We start from the raw sequence: 10,679 nt of genomic DNA, 5'->3' as shown, positions 1-10,679 counted from the left end.
ATTGTTTGTTTTTTAAAGTAAAGAACCCTTGGGCAATTTAGTAATGAACTACATTTCCAGTCCTTTTTATTTTATGACAGGGTTTCCTTTGTTTACTGAGTGTCTTGATAGTTGCCCAGGCTGGCATCAAACTGGTGACTCTCATGACTCAGCCTCCAAATCATTGGGATTATAGGAATGTACCTCTGGGACCCACAAGACTCTGCTCTGAATATGCATTAAAACTGACTTATGTTGATATTATTTGATAATATGCCTAAAAGGGAACATAATTACAATGCTGTTCATTTAATGCTTCCATGCGAGTACCGCATTGAACTGATTTTAGGTGTTGGTTTTTGTTGAATGTGATATTATTTGCAAAAAGAGATATTTTGTATATCTGTACATGCCAAGTCCTTCAATACTATGAGAAATGGTGCCTGAAGGTGACCCAGATCTTAGAGGGCTTCACAATGGATGGCTGTCTCTAGGACTTGGATGTGTCCCAGTTGGTCATTAAAGTTATAGTGCCCCTGCTTGAGGCCAGGACTGCTTGACCACAGGGCTGCAAATCTGGGTGGACAGTGAGTCACTGCTTTCATGAGAAGCTACGAAGACTCTTCCATGTTTTTCCCAGTCCTTCAGCACCTAGTAATTCACTTCCCATGACCCTGATGAGTTGGGGATGGAAGAGGCAGAGTGGAAGCCTGTCCATGCAGAGTAAGAGGCTGAAGCTATATGGTGGCATCTACACAAAAGACACAGTGAGCAGCCCACTCTGAGTCACACACTTTGGTGCTAATAGCTACTATAAAAATTAACAGAGGCTGCAAGTGCTAATGGAGGCTTAGCCTGGCAGCAGGAGGAGCATCTATGGAGTGATGAGCTATTACCTGGGAGTGTGTTCTTGTGGCCTCCTTCACTAAAGTGCATGGATTTGTACCATCTTCTTGTTTCCACTTGTGTGCTCATATAACAGCAGCCTCTGCAGAGCTGCCCTCAGTTTCTGGTTTCTTCCTATGCCAGGGACAAAGTGAGGCAGGCACTGGAGAATGTGGGCACCTATTTGTCTTACACTGAACCGTCCCCCTACACTCACATTTTCCCCCTTCCTCTTAGGATGAGAGGCATTGTGCTCACATAGACAGATAGTGAGTTCACAAACATAGTCAAAAACCTGCCTGCTGGTCCCCATTTTGCACTGTCATGCTTGTCTTCATAGGCTTGCTGGGCTCACCTCTCTGGGCTATCATGTATGGGAGAGGTATTCCTCAAAGAAAGGAGTGGGGACATCAGAAGTACTTCCACTCTGGGTGGGGACATATGGAGTACTTGTGGCCTGGCACACCTCCTCAGTGCCTATGACTGTAGTGGTCAAGCAGACTCTTCTGGTGCAGGGACTGACTCATGGTCAACTAGAAGCAGCAGTTGGCAGTGTGGTGGGCCTTCTTGCCATAGACATCTTAGATTCAAGTCTCAAAATTGTGAGTGATGCAGGAGTGGCAGCAGCTGCTGCAATCTAGCCATGCCAGGTCTCCACAGGGTTGACAACAGATACTTTGGCTACATGGATGTGCAACAGTGTGGCTGGTAACAGCATGTGGGCCACTGTAGGTGACAGTGAAACAGTCAGGTGCATGTTATGGCAGGGACCAACACAGATCCCCTTCCATTTTTTCTCAATATTTACAGAGGTACAGTGGCTCATTCCCTGTATTTCAGGCACTCTGGCCCCTCCCCTCATCCTTAGCCTGCCTTCTCCCTTTTGTGCTCCCTGAGGGCAGCATATAGGTCACTGAAGTACTGGCCCAGCAGAGATGATAGCTGGGTAATGGTGTCCATGATGCAGCATGCAGCAGGGACACCAGAGCACCACATAGTGTATGGCCCCATGGACCATGTCCCTGTAGTGGTCCACAGTGGAAAGAGCCAAGGAGTGCCAAAGTCAGAACTGTGTGTCTTTTCCAGTTTATCTTAGTTGCCAACACATGGAGGCTGGACTCTCTTTGCTTTTGGATATGGAGTTACCCGGGAATCCAGTAAAAAGCAAAACCAAATCAACAGTTACAAAATGAAACATTTTTAACCCAAAACTTTCCATTAGTCTGACCTCCTATGGGTCCACTCCAGGGACCATTCTCATTGCTCTCACCCTGAGTTCATGGAGTCTTTGCATCACAGGACAAATTATATTTGAATGGGACACTATAAGGTCTTACAGTTTTCAATATGAGGTATCCCCTAGAAGCTCCTGTGTGAGACAATTCAAGAAAGTTTTTGAGGTGAAATCATAATTACAGGAGCCTTGAATGAACAGTTTCTTAATGCATTCATGTGATCAAATGGGAGCTAAGTTAGGCAGGTAGTGGTTGACTAGAAGTAGTTCCATGAGAACATGGCTTTGTGGTTTATATTTTGTGCCTGGTGAGTTGCTCTCTCTCTGCTTCCCAGTGGCCATGTCCTGAGTTGTTTCTTCACCATACTCTTCTTACATCTTCTTACATCTGAGTTATGAACACAGCTGACTATGGAGTACCTCTGAAATAATAAGAAACTTTTCCTCTAATTATTCTTGCCATCATAGCTGACTAGAAAAGAAACAGACGCCAAAAGGTGAGTTGCTTGCAGTGACTTGTCAGACTCTGTGGTTCAGGAACTTGTGGAGACTTTTGGTATTTTGGATAGAAGTTTTGAATAGTTTAGAGATGTAAGTTGGAAAAGCGTTGAACATTGTAAGAAAAGCTTATCATGTGATTCTGGTGGAAGCTCTGAAGATCAAAATGCTGATAGGACTGTTGATAGAAAAGACTGTGCTCATGAAGTTCCGCAGGAAGAGGATTCTATTGGAAGAGGAACTAGAAGACATTTATGTTACATTCTGGCAAAAATATTGTCCACATTATGCACATGTCCTGTCACATTTGTGTGGCTGGATTTAGAGATTATGTACTCACTAATCTGGTGGAGGAAATTTCAAGGAAGCACAGGATTCAGGCAGTGGTCTGAATATTTTTAGCAGCTTTATCCAGGTTTACTCTGATAAGGTAGAGCAGAAGGAAAGGTGTAAAACTTGCATTTTGGTCATAAAAGGTGGAGTAAATCTAGGCCTCAGGAAGTTGCAGTTTTTAATGCATTTCTGTCACGAAAGAGATGATAAAGAAATTTACGCAGACACATTAGAGGGGTGGCTTAAGGTCATTTCAAGAATTGTCAAGATCGCACAACTCATGTTCAGAGGCTATATAGAAGTACAAATTCCATTGAGAAGAGAAACCAGGACTTTTTTTCTCCATGCTCAATCAGCCACTCAAATGTTGCCTCAGCCATGGTCCCCAGACACTTGGTTACTGCTTGAGATGGTGGCAGACATTGCCTTCAACCACGTGGTGCAGGAATACAGGATGCTGGAGTTAGGTGGTCATGAAGACTTCCAACATGTTAAAGGAAGGCCTGGCAGGTCAAAGTATAACAAAGTGAGAATCCATGTAGGTAGGCCCTGAGAGGGTCATGAGTGCAGCTGTAGAAGGAAGTTGAAGCTGCAGTAGTGACCCCTGGGGTGAAGAGATGCAATACAGAGAACATCTGTTAGGGAATGTTGCTGGCTGAGGATAGAGCCAGTCTATGTGACAGGCCAAGGGATGAGGCTGCCCAAATCCTTCAGAGCCCACTGTGTACAACATGTGCCCCGATGTTGAGCATGGGGACAGAGGACTTGTTAGCCCAGCTGGATTTCAGTCTTCATTCATAGTCATCTCTTCTTTCTGTGTGCCTACTTCTTACTTTGGAAAGGACATACTACTCCATGCCACTCTATATTGGATACACATAAATCGATTTTGATTCCTATAAAAGCTCATAACCAAGAGTTTAATTAGAGTCTCAGAAGAGACTTTGGAATTGCAGTTTTAGGCAATGCTAGATTTGTTTATATTTGAGCCTCTCCTAGAGATTCGAATATAATTTCCATGGTGAGATGTTCATCTCCTTTGTGGATCATGGGTGGCATATGAAATTTTGGAGTTAGTTGTACTTTAGAAGCTCAAGGGAGATAATGCAAGAGTGCTCAGAGTTGAAATTATTACATTATGAGATTGTTGCCCTAATCTATGAATAAATCCATTGGGTGGATTAATAATTTTAAAGAAGTACTGCATTGGGTGGTAAATGGAGAAGGTGGGGCATGGATGGAAAAAGTAGGTCACTGGGGGCCTGTCCCTGGAGATTATATTTTGTCATTTGGTCTTCCTTTCTTTCTACTTCATAGTACCTGTGAGTTTAGAAGTTTCCTGCAAAATGCCCTTCTTCCATGATGTTCTGCCTCACCTCACAACCAGAATGATGGAGCTAGCTTCCCATAGATTGAGACCTCTGAAGCATGAGGTGTTCTGCATCAACTTGGGCCCAGAGCAGAGCAGCCAGCCTAACATGGATTGAGACCTCTGAGAAATGTGGTCCTAGGCAACAGCAAGAATATTGGATTCCATCAATATCATTCAGAAAGAAAGATATGTATATATGTTAATTAGAATAAAGGGACTATATCCAAATCAAAATGTACAAATTTTGCCTGAAGCTAATATCAGAGTCAGGCACCATTACTGGCTCCAGATTCCTGCTGGAATGTTCCACAGTCCATTCTAATGTTTTTTTAAAATTGTTGTATGCTGGAAATTATTGAGGAATACCTGAGTAGAGCTGTTCTGGGGTAATTGATGGCAGTTTTGATGGGTAATTGATGAATTCAGATGACTACAGTCATGTCAAGCAGAATCCATATAGGGTATTATTTGGAGTGATGTGCTATCAATGTCTAAATAACCAATAGGAAAGCAGCCTCAGAGTAAGACTCTGAAAAGATGAGAAGAATTTGGTGAGAAAAGAAGCAACACAGAGTCCTGAGGAGCTCTAAACTCAGACTAGCAATGGACATTGGGCCTTGCTCCTTATCCTGGAGCCCTTCCTTTGAGAAACCTGACTTGGCCCCAAGCACATTCTCCATCATGCATTCAGGCAGACATCACAATAGGTACACTCAACAGTGCATCTTAGTTCTCCAGAGGAGCTGGTGTCCCATCTGTGCTCCTTTGGTCTTGTCACTGGTGTCCAGTGGGAAGTCACCAGCTTTTCTAAATGGTCAATCTTCTGAGCAAGTGCATTCACGGGCTGCACAGCCCAACCCTTTTGGGTGATCAGGCATGCCTGATCCTCAGTGTTTCTGCTCCTTAGCGGGATCACCCTGCTGCTCCAGCACCTGCCATTAGCACTGCCTCCAGGCACTTCTGCCAGGATCACTGTCTTCACAGGCCTGGATCAGCTGGCTGCCTCAGAGGTCCTCTCCTGCAAGTGCTGTCCTCCTCTCAGGGGATCCTTCTGCTGGTTTCCTGGGATGTCTCCCCAATAAAGCCAGTGCTGTCTTACACCAACTCGCGGATGTTTGGACCATCCAGAATTTTGCCACTGCCGACCAGTACTGCTGACTTAGTTGAGCAAGTCCATTGGGCTGTGCAGACCATGACACCTGCTCAATACCCTATTCATTATTCAGAGGAAACAGAGCAGACAATGGAAGGGTAGCCTGAAGGATTAGTGGTCCACCAGGAGGAGGAGAAGGAGTATCCCCAAAAAACAGATAGGCAGGAGGATCTGGAACCGGGTGCCCTGAGAAACATCACTAAAGTCTGTGGAACCCAAGGAGACCTCAATTCTCTGGAACCCAGTCCTGTGCCTGGGGAGGGAAATACCTTTCAAGAGAAGGCCCAGGACTTTCCCAAGATCTTCTCTTGTCATCTGCAGCTCCCGCAGACCTGCTGCAGGAGGGGCTGCCCATGGCTCAGGCTGATGCAGAGGCAGCAGTGCTCCCGAAGCCAGGCCCCAAGTGTCCCTCACTTCCAGAAACGTGGGCCAAGGGAAGACAGGACAAACATCATATGCCCAGCTCTCCAGGCTCCCTGGCCTCACACAAGGGAGTGAGTGGCCAAAAGCATTCCTGTGGTCCAACAGAGAGCTGTCCTCCAGCCAGAACTGCTACTTGGAAGCCCCAAAAGAGAAAGAAGGCAATGCCTACAGCTCTGTCACTGTGGCTGCACTGTTATCCAGGTGGGCTGCTCCCACCTGCTAAGAGGCCTCTCCTTGTCTGGAGGAAGACCTAGGCATCCTGCTGAGGGAGGTTCCAGGTGCAAAGAAGAAGAAGTGGAGGATGATATGGAGGCCTTGAAGGGGAAAAATGAAGTTCTGGAGGCTTCCACCACAAGTGTGCTTGTCAATTCTTGTGCCCCACCTGGGGCCCATACTGGGAATGCTAACACACTGACCCCACCCAAAGATCCCTCCCACATACCAGCTATTCCTGCTGCAATCAGTGGGAGTTCCAGAATCCCTTGAACCTGTCTCTACCCTGGACCTGTCTGTCCATCTACCTTCCCCCTCACCAAGTAATGATGAGTGGGGACTCCATTCCTTGATTCCCCTGCTTCATCCCACCACCCTTTTTCTCCCATGAGGCCTAGTCCCAATGTTGGACTTACCCCTACTTTGTTTCACTCCCCTCCTCACTTTAGGTGAGCTGTGGAATCTCCCATTTTTCACCTTCCCACACCTCATATCCTGGTCCCTTTCCCCTCCAAGCCTATTCTCTTGAGAAAGAAATCCCCAAACCCCATGTTCATTGATTCTCTTTCTCCTCTTCCTCCTCATCCATTGTTCCACCTCATAATGGTCCTACTCCTTCTGCTCCTCCTGGTCCTTCTCTTGCTTCTCTTCCTTTTACTCCTAAGCTTGCTCCTCATCTTTTTCTACCTCTTGCTCCTTCTCTTCATCACTTTCCAAGCCCTACTCTAGTCCCTTTCAACTGCACCCCAATAGCCTTGGACAGAACTTAACTACTGCAAGTATCTCTCCCACCAACACAGCCAAGTCCTCTGCTTACCTGAATCACCATCCCACTATGCAGTCTGAGGACCCTCCAAGGACAGCTCCTGCCCATGCCCCTGGTCCACAACCTTAGGCAGCATAGGCAGCCATCAAAGGCATCAGCCTCTACTGGTTCCTCAACACCTCTGGTCTCCCACCCCAACCCCCCATTTGAACCAGTCCTTTGTCCCACTAACCACACCTCAGCTCTCATCCGGGGGTCCTCCTGGTGATCAATGGAGAATCTGCCTTCGCAATGCTGCCCTGCTTATAGCGATCCCAGTTATGGACCATGTACTGGCCTTCCACCTGGCATGCAGAGTGTCTCCACCATCATTGTTAAAGCCTGCAGCACCAGAGGAACCTATGGATACCACCACTCCTTATTAAGCTGTCCTCTCATAGTTCCCTCCTGCCTCTCCCTAGATTCTTGGAACATTTACATGGGCTGCTTCCTGCTTCTAGGGACCTCCATCAGAATGGCAGCATTGCCTCAATTCCAGTTCCCACCACTTGGGGTACACAGCAGACACAGGGACCAAGTCTCCCAGCAGTTCTAGATCCACCTCTCAGTCCATATATAGGGGCCCTGGTAGGCAGCGACAGCATAACATATTGATTTTGGGTAACCCATCCAGGAAGCTCAGCCCAGGGTATGGGCTTAAACACACCAACCCATCAACAATGGGCTGCCTGGTCTTGTGTGTATGATATCACCCCACATCCACTTGGGCACATCACTCAACAGGTGGCCAGACTTTCCTATGGTGAACTGCAAGGATTTAGAGTCTTCAGGACTCACTTGGACTTCCTCACAGGTGGGTTGCATATAAGATATCACTTCAGAATTTGCCAGCTCTCATCTCAAGCCTGCAGTGTTCTTAGAACCTGCACTGCTAGGAATGGAGGGAAAGCTGGTTTTGGAATGCCCATTCCAGAACTTGGGTTCAAGCCTGCAGCCCAGCATTAAACACTGTGGATCTAAAACATCCACTCTAGAGCACAGAGGAGATCTTCATGAGTGCCTGACTCTATACCCCTAAAAAACCCACACTCTGTTTTTATGATAACCTCATTGATCTGAGCTCTGGGCAGTTTCCTGGCCTTCCACCTGACTAGGAAGTTCATTGCTAGCTGGAGGGGCTTCCTATTCCCTCACATTTTTGCCTCCATGACCTTCCTTTTACCTCCAACTTGTACATGAATTCTTATAGTTTCTAGTCTCTGTTCACACATCTTCCCTGCTCTCTGATTAGATGTCAAAAAAGAAGTGGCATTTGTTCATGGTGATGTGTGGAGTCTGACATTATGAAAATTTGGAATAATAACAAGTATCTGCTGCAAGTATCTCTCCCACCAGAAGACAGATCCAAAGGTGCTCTCCACTGAGCTTTACAGAAGGCTTTTTACTTTTCGTTTTAAGACAGGTTCTCACTTTTGGGATGCTGCCCTAGAACTCAACAACTTCCTGACTCAGCCCCTGAATTGTTGGGATTAAAGGAATGCACCACAACATCTGGTTTGACTAATAATTTTTAAGTCCCTTTTTCTTATTTCTTAAATTTGACTGCCCCCTTCCCCCTTTTAGATGAAGGCCTCATCCTCACCCTTGTATGGCATGTTCTCTCCTGAGTGCTGCCTGAGTATCTTGGCTAATGCATTTTGTGTCCTGGGCTCACTGGGTCACTTCTGCTCATCAATACTGGGTGGTGGATATGGGAATATGTATAGATTGGGGCCTGGAAAATAACATAGGTTTCAGTCTCTGTTTAAGACAAGTAATTGGCCAATGAGCCCAGAAGCCACTTCTGACCTCAAGATCATCCCACTGTGGTTTGGGTCTTTATCACCCTTTGTGTTCTGTCTATCCCTTTAGCTGCCAGCACAGCATCAACATGTGGATGAGAACCTGTTGCTACCTAGGAGCCCTGCCTCTCGTTTTGACCCCTCCCATCAAGTGTCTGAGGATGGTGTTCAGAGAAGCCATTGACCTTCTTTCTCACCAGCCTTAGTATCCCTTCTCAGTGGTTGGAATCATCTAGCACAGTGCTCTTAAATATGTTTTCTCCTCTCTGGCTCTGGAACTCCAGTTGATAGGCAGTTCTCTATCCAAATGTGACAGCTGAATCCCTGCCCTTCAAGGCAGATGTCCTTTCAAGAACATCAAAGTGGTTTAGGGAAAAAAATACAGGGATGAGTTCTAACCCCTTTCAGCCTCTCAGAACAAGGCTGCCCCTTCAGCACATAGAGGATCCACCCACCCTGGCTATATTTGTCTTTGCAGCTTCATTGGTCCCCTGGGCACCAGCAATGGAATGTGTGAGAGGAAGGTGATTCTGGTACCAGGGGGTCAGCCCATATGAGAAGACAGAGAGCCTTATAATGACTTGTCTTCAGACACCAGGAAATGGTAACTGCAACAGTGGGAGAGGTCCTGGGTGTGTGGGAGAAAGAATGTTCGGAAACTGTGGCTGCCTCATCCTGAAATCTGAGAAGTTGGGGCAGTAGAGCATCTCCATGTCCAGATACATAAATGTAGGCCCCAGGCCACTCCCCTATTTAAGGGCTTCTCAGCTCTTTAGGGGCCCAAAGCCTGAAACTCGGGACATACAATCAGCCACATGGACCATCAAACACGGGACTCCTTGCCAGTGCCAAAAAATGACTGCCACAGGAGGGTAGCTGCACTTTGATCATGGGAAAATGGCCAGTGGTCTCCCCACACAGGGCACCACCTCCCAACCCAGCAGGGCTGACAATGTGTCAGCTAGATTTGAGGGCCCCGCTGACCCTACTAGCCATATCAGCCCCTGATATCCAAGTCAGACCCAATTGTGCCCATCCTCATTACACCAGTGCTATGTACCAAGTGCCCACTGGGATACTGCCAGCCAAGTGGACCCACCCTTCTTCTTTTCACTGCAACAGGAGCCTGCATCCCTAGAGATACACAGCTTAGAGGCATAACTGGAGGGTCCTGGAGTCAAGGGGTCTCCTGGCCCTCCAGTTCTGACTACTCTGACCTGTGGGGAACTCCTAGCACTCTGCTGTATAAGATCGCCTCAGAAAAACCACAATAGTCTGGTTCTTATAGTCTCAGCCCCAGGCCCTGCCCTAAGACCCATTGCCATCTTGCTTTCAGATGGGTCTTGGCAACACCATCAGGTCTAGCCATCCCCATGATGACTGGCTTTTTTCTGGTTACAGACAGATAGGGAGGGACATAGTCCAGCCCCCAGGCCAGCCGATGGCAGCCTGGGTAGAGTGGAAGGGAAGAGGAGAGAATAAGCAGAGAGGTTGGGGAGGGGAGCAGGAAGGAAAAGAGACCCTGCATTTGTCTGACTCAAGACCTTGGAACTCAAGTTTCCCACTAGGTGCCAGCAGAGGACAGGGTTCCTGGGACCTCAAGTAATGACAGCAGAATCTCTGCCTTATGATATCTCATGCTAGGTACCACCAGGTAGTGAAGTCAAGGAAAAGGACATCAAGAGAAGGATAGTATAATATTCGACATACCTGGGTACTAAGAGATCCAGGATCAGGTTTGCGTTCGGGAGGTAAAAGTGGGCAGTTGCAGAGTCCTCTCATGCAACAGCCACATGAAGGTTATACGATGTCCCCATACACTGTTCCTCCAAAGAAGCATTTATTACTTGGTCTACAAAAGGGGAATTCCATGACATCCACACAGACACTGGAGCTCACAGAGGTAAGAGAACACCCCTCACATTACTCATTTTTACATCTGCCAGCACCTGCTCCTTCCAATGTTGTGCTCACCCCACAGG

Source organism: Marmota monax, unplaced genomic scaffold (assembly GCF_021218885.2).
Source record: "Marmota monax isolate L192 unplaced genomic scaffold, Marmota_monax_Labrador192_F-V1.1 WCK01_AAM20220418_F8-fsc00595, whole genome shotgun sequence".
In the NCBI taxonomy this organism is placed as follows: Eukaryota; Metazoa; Chordata; class Mammalia; order Rodentia; family Sciuridae; genus Marmota; species Marmota monax.
Note: the sequence above shows the minus strand (reverse complement) of the source record.